Genomic DNA, 6,869 nt, shown 5'->3' with positions numbered 1-6,869 from the left:
TTACCTGGTGAGAGCAACACACTGCCTTCCCTTGTCTAGGATGCCCCTTGCCTGTCTCCATGTCCACCAACTGTTGCCTCAACTACTGCCTTCTAGACATGTCTGGGTGGAATGAGGAAGCCCTACCTCCACACCTCATGGCACCTTGGACTTTCGTAGACAGAAATGTTCTTTTTTCTTATCCGCCAGCCCCTGCGCACTGGTCTTTAGAACATGAGTGGATTACACATGGCCATTGAATAAGAGTCTGTCAAGCAAATGAAATGGCCAAAATACAACAAAATAAATTGCGACTGAATTATGACCAAAATCCCTTTTCCCTGAAAGGTTTATTTCTTGGCAGCACTAGACAGGTGTTCCCTCTGAGGCCACCTGAAGTGATTCAGCCTGGAGTCCCAGCATGTGGGCAATCTTCAATCTCCTCTTAGAGTTTGTTCGTTCCAGGTTCCAGGAGCACCCAAGTGGGCTCTAGTCAAGTGTGACAGTCCCTCAAATCTATGTCACCTTGCAGATGTTCAACCGAAAGAACTGTGTGAGCACAAGAGATGAATGCCTGTCCCGAAGCTCAACAGCAAGAAGAAATGCTGACTCCACTCCCACTGCGGAGCTAGGAGGAAAAACGAGAGCTTTATTTATTTAGTTCTCCCCAAATACATAAGAATCACACAGTTCCAGCCCTGTAGATGCTTTCCAATATCGGAGTGAGTTCGAAGTGGCCACGAGAACCGATCCGGCAAATCTACCCAGCTTGTAGCGAAATCCAGCTGTTTTCAGATAAGCCTTTCTGGTAACTCTTCACTGTGCTTTATCAGCCTGTAAGTTGAAATCCTACCGCTTTAAGTACATCTCTTTAAAACACACCAATGGTGTCTGCATATTCCTCACACTAGAATCCGTCTCCTGCCAAAGCTGCAGTCCCGTTTCCTAGTTTTAAATTGTGTTGTTCCCCACTGAGTGAGAGCTCAGACATATGTATCCAATAAATTCAGAAATGTTGATCCTCAGAGCAGATGAAAGGATGAATAACAGGGTAGTCATAAACCAGCAGCCTGCATCATATTTTACCTCGAATTTCAAAATACATCATAGAGACAGGTTTCCCCACGTCAGGAAATGGTATCCAAACAGTTCAAACCGGTTTCTCAGCTGCCTCTGTAGAAATAGCTTTAGCTCAGTTATAAAACTGTTGAACTCTATTTAAGTTCTTATGATTTCCTAAAGTTTTGATTCATTATATGGCCTTTTGTTAGCCAAACAGCAAGCTCCTCTAAACGTCTTTGCAGGGCACACCGCAACCTCAAATGCTGTGGGTGGCCGCATACTTAACCTCAATGCAAACCCTTCCAAGGACAAGCCATCAAGTCCCAGATACAATTCCATCCAATTAGGATCTTAGTTTTTTAGTACAGAAAATATGTTCAAGACCCAGGAAGCCCGAGCAGTAAAGGCAGAGGTCTGGTGAGTGAAATACTGAGCCACACATGTGTGGTGATGAGCTGCCTTAGAGTAAGATGAGGAAAGTGTATGAGATGTGTGCACGGCATGTGTTGAACCAGAAGATGAAGAGAGCATGGACTATGTATGCAGATGGCCCAAAGCATCCATTCAGGGCTCCCCAAAGAATAGGGCCAGTAGGGATGGCATCTGTCTCTATATCTATATATCATGTACTATCTATACATATGTACCACATGCAGATACACCCAAACATGCACACAGACACACACACACACACACACACACACACACACACACACACACACATACAGCATGGACTGTGCATGCAGATGGCCCACAGCATCTGGTCAGCCATTATGTATGGTCAGGGTTCTCCAGAGAACAGGGCCAGTAGGGAGATCATCTATCTCCATATCGATACAACATCTACTATCTATACATATATAATACATATATATATATATATATGCACATGTACCACATACAGATACACCCAAACACACGCACACACAGAGAGAAACAGATTTACAGTCATGTGTCCCTTGGTGAAAGGGATATATTCTAGAAAAGTCTCATTAGGCGATTTCATCATTGTGCACACATAGAGTGAATTCACACAAACCTAGACGGTACAGCCTACTACACTACACACCTAGGCTAGATGGCAGAGCCTGTGGCGTTGTCTATGGCTCCTGGGCTACAAACCTATACAGCATGTTACTGTACTGAATAGCAGGCAATTATAATGCCATGGTGAGTATTTGTGTATCTAAGAATAGAAAAGTTACAATAAAAATACAATATAAAATATAGCAAAGGGTACACCTGTACAGGGCGCTCATCGTGAATGAAGCTGGTAGGACAAGAAGGGGCTCTGAGAGAGTCACGGGGTGGGTGGGGAGTGACTGTGAAAGCCTGGGGCGTTACTGCACACACCTGTAGACTTCAGGAATACTGGGCACTTAGGCCGCACTCCATTTATCAAAACCATTGTTTCTTCAAGAATACATCAGCCCTTGCTTGCTGTAACTTTTTTACCTTATTAACTTTTAAAATTTCTTAACATTTTTACTCCTTTGTAATATACTTATAGCTTAAACCACAAACACTGCACAGCTTTAGTCTAAAAAGCTTATAGACTAAGAAAATTAAGAAGAAAAAATATTTTCTTTCTTTATATTCTTAGTTTATAAGCTTTTTCTGTATTTTTCTTTTTACTTTTTAAACTTTCTCGTTAAAAACCAAGACACAGAGTGTTTTCTCATTTGTTTGTGCCATCTCTGATGGATTTGAGTGGTGTTTTGTAATCCTCACTGTTGAGATCTTCAGGCCCCTCAGTTAGCCATATTCCTAGTTATTTTATTTTTTTATTTTTTTTTATTTTTTGAGACGGAGTCTTGCTCTGTCTCCCAGACTGGAGTGCAGTGGCTTAATCTCGGCTCACTGCAACCTCCGCCTCCCGGGTTCATGCCATTCTCCTGCCTGAGCCTCCCGAGTAGCTGGGACTACAGGCGCCCGCCACCATGCTCTGCTAATTTTTTGTATTTTTAGTGGAGACGGGGTTTCACCATGTTAGCCAGGGTGGTCTCGATCTCCTGACCTTGTGATCCACCTGCCTCGGCCTCCCAAAGTGCTGGGATTACAGGCGTGAGCCACCATGCCCAGCATTATTTTATTCTTTCTGTGGCAGTTGTGACTAGGATTGCCTTCCTGACTTGGCTCTCGGCTTGCATGTTGTTGGCGTGTAGGAATGCTGCTGATTACTGTATGCTGATTTTCTGTCCTGAAACTTTGCTGAAGTTGTTCAGCAGTTGAAGGAGCTTTTGGGCTGAGACTATGGGGTTTTCTAGATACAGAATCGCGTCATCTGAGGAAAGGGATACTTTGACTTCCTCTCTTCCTATTTGGGTGCCTTTTATTTCCTTCTCTCTTCTGATTGCTCTGACCAAGGCTCCCAGTACTATGGAAAATAGGAGTGGTGAGAGAGGGCATCCTTGTCTTGTGCCAGTTTTCAAGGGAAATGCTTCCAGCCTTTGCCCATTCTGTATGATATTGGTTGTGGGTTTGTCATAGATGGATCTTATTATTTGAGGTATGTTCCTTCAATATCTAGCTTACTAAGTGTTTTTCATAAGAAGGAATGTGGAATTTTATTGAAAGCCATTTCTGCATCTATAGAGATGATCATGTGGTTTTTATCTTTAGTTCTGTTGGGTACCAGGCTTCATACCTGGTTGATGAAATAATCTGTAAAAAAAAAAAAAAATCCATGAATTTACCTATATAACAAATTTGCACATATACCCCTGAACCTAAAATAAATTTTTTTAAAGAAGAATATCATCTACAAAAACTCACAGCTAACTTCATATTTAAGGGTGAGAAGCTGGAAGCTTGCTTGTGAAGATGAACAATAAGGCAAGGACATTCCCTCTCACCATTGCTTTTCAACGTCGTACTGAAAGTCCTAGCTAACACAGTAAGACAAGAAAAGGAAAGAAAAGTATACAGGTTAGGAAGGAAGAAACGAAACTGTTGGTTTGGAGATAACATGATTATCAATTTAGAAAATTTGAAATAACACAGAACAAGGGATTTTCATGAGGCTTAATGAAACAAAGTTAGTATACAAAAGCCAATCACTTTCCTATATACCAGCAATGAACAATTGGAATTTGAAATTTAAAACACAATGTCATTTACATTAGCACCCCCCAAAATGAAAAACTTAAGTATAAATTTAACAAAATATGTACAGGATCTATATGAGAAAAACTACAAAAATCTGATGAAAGAAACATAATAACTAAATCAATGAGGAGATATTCTATGTTCACGGACAGGAAGACTCAATATTGTCAAGATGTTGGTTCTTCTCAACTCAATCTATAGAATCAATGCAATCCCAATCAAAATTCCAGCAAACTATCATATGAATATTGACAAAAAGAACTTTTCTGAGATTTTTATGAAAGTACAAGAGACTCAGAATAGCCAGTACAATATAGGAGAATAGAGTGAGAGGACTGAGCATGACCTGACTTCCAGGTTTACAGTAAAGCTCCAGGAATCAAGACAGTGTGGTACTGGTGGAAGAACAGTCTGATAGACCAATGGAACAGAAGAGAGAGCTCAGAAACAGACTGACCTAAATAGAGTCAACTGATCTCTGGGAAAGCAGCAAAGACAACAACATGGAGAAAAGAGTATTTTTCAACAAATGGTGCTGGAACAACTGGACATCCACATGCAAGAAAAGTGAAATGAAAAGAGCTCTCCTGAAACAAACCCTTTGAGGGTCACCTGTGACAGGAGCAGAAAATGCCCAGCAGGACCTGGGATACTCAGTGAGCTCTCCCAGGAATGCAATGGCTGGACTTCAATATCCCTCAACCCTCATCTCTATAAGACTTTCATAAAGGCTACAATGATTCTTGTCAGTCATCTGGGCCTACCAACCTCCTAGGGAGGATGCAGTACTGAAGGGGTCATCAGTGCACTGCCCTCAGGGGACTCTGCAGCCCCGTGGCCTTGTAGTTGATGCTGACCTGAATCCCCTACGTGTCCCTGGCTGAAGACAGGCCCCAAATACAGAGGTCAGGCCAGAGAGCTCATCGGGGTTAAGTCTATTAAGACTCAGTAATAACAATAAATAAATAATTAAATAAACAAATAAAGAAGTAAACACAGTAACATAAAAGTAAAAAGACACAAACACACACCTTAGCCTCAGCCTACACAGAGTCAGGATCACACACATCACTGTCTTCCGCTTCCTCCTCTTGTCCCACTGGAAAGCCTTCAGGGGCAATGATGGGCATGGAGCTACCAGCTCCCAGGAGGACACCTCCTGAAGAACCCACCTTTGGCTGTTTACAGTTAGCTTGTTTTTATAAGCAGAAGGAATACACTCTAAAATAACAACAGAAAGTATAGCATGGTGAATAAATAAACCAGTAACCCTGTGGTTTATTACCATCATCAAGCACTGCGTACTTCCATGCTCATGTCTGTAGATGCTAGACTTTCCTATGACTGGCAGCATGGTAGGTTTGTTTACAGCAGCATCACCACACACACATGAGGAGTGTATTGTGCTAACATGCTAGGGTGACTACTATGTCATAAGGCACCAGGAATCTTCAGCTCCGTTACAGTCTGATCGAATCACTGTCCTTTATGCAGTCCTCTGTTGACCAAAAAGTTGTCATGTGACACATAACTGTAGTTTAAGAGATGTATTTCAATGAGTTGGCGTCTGTGGCTGTGGGGATTGGCAAGTTCAGATCTGCAGGCCAGGCTCTGGGCAGGACTGTCTGGGAACTCTTGGGCGGCCCCCGGCTGCAGCCTTCAGGCAGAGATTCTTCTTCCTCAGGGAGCCTCCATGCTGCTCTGAGGCCCTTTCAACTACAGGAGGAAGCCCACATACGCAGTTGTGGAAAACTCCCTTATGTGCAGTCCACTGACCACAGCCTTTACCCGCATCCACAACACAGCACCATGTGGCTCGCGTGCCACCAAATGCCCTGACATGGCTGATTGTACACCTGAAACTGACCATCAGGAGTGGGTGGGCTGCAACCACAGGTGCCCATCCACAAGCTCCCACTCAGCGTTTGTGAAGTCGGACCCCATCCCACCTCCGCCTTGCAGGGCAGCATGGGGGGCAGGTGAAGGGGTCTACACCAGTGATTCTCTGGCTCCCCCCATCTTCCTGGGGTTGGATAAGGGGACCCACCCTGTCAGAGGGGACAGAGCATGGCATGTTCACTCTGCAGCCCTGGGTGTAACTGGCCAGGCAACACTCAGGCCTAGGCAGCTCAGGCAGGCCAGGATGAGGGACCGGGCAGAAGAGGGGAGGAGAGGTGAACACTGGGCACAGGAAAAATAAAATGTCAAGGGTGGTAGAAGACAGAACCCTGAGGTGTCCACCCTGGGCTATTTCCACAATAGCCTCTACTATCCACGAGACTGAGCTGCCTGCAATAGCAAAGGCATGCTTGCCGGCACAGATGCTGTATTGGCAACAAAATTCAGACCTACCAGGAACGTATGGCAAGATCCCATTCAATACACTCCAGGTGGGGCATGGCTGCTGGATAGTGCCAGCTGTGAGGACAGCAACCGGGCTGGTGTGGTGGCTGGGGGCAGGACACTGGGGCTTTCTGATAAGGAGATGGCTACGTGGGTGTCCTCGCCATGTACGAATGCAGTCACCCTTTGGTCTGTGCACTTTTCTGTATAAAAATTAAAAGTTTAAAGAAAGAAAGAAGAGTGCCTACCCTGAAGCTTGCCTCAATGCCCCTGAATGTCACTTGTGCCTTAGGCTAAATTCTTATATCATGGATAGAAAAACCACCTGAGGGCCGGGCGCGGTGGCTCAAGCCTGTAATCCCAGCACTTTGGGAGGC

General features: G+C 44.2%; 1 long non-coding RNA gene across 1 annotated transcript; it reads right to left on the bottom strand.

Annotated features, from left to right (window-relative positions):
* Positions 1-314: 314 nt before the first annotated feature.
* Positions 315-5,508, bottom strand: LOC105510949. The gene is made up of 3 exons (XR_001001637.1): positions 5,435-5,508; positions 5,181-5,327; positions 315-607 (listed from the first exon to the last, which is right to left on the bottom strand). It is a non-coding gene; the product is annotated as an uncharacterized LOC105510949 (long non-coding RNA).
* Between the last annotated feature and the right edge of the window lie 1,361 nt (positions 5,509-6,869).

This window comes from Colobus angolensis, unplaced genomic scaffold (assembly GCF_000951035.1).
Source record: "Colobus angolensis palliatus isolate OR3802 unplaced genomic scaffold, Cang.pa_1.0 Scaffold196, whole genome shotgun sequence".
Classification (NCBI taxonomy): Eukaryota; Metazoa; Chordata; class Mammalia; order Primates; family Cercopithecidae; genus Colobus; species Colobus angolensis.
The sequence above is the reverse complement of the archived record's forward strand: the minus strand, read 5'-3'. Positions and strand labels throughout refer to the sequence as shown.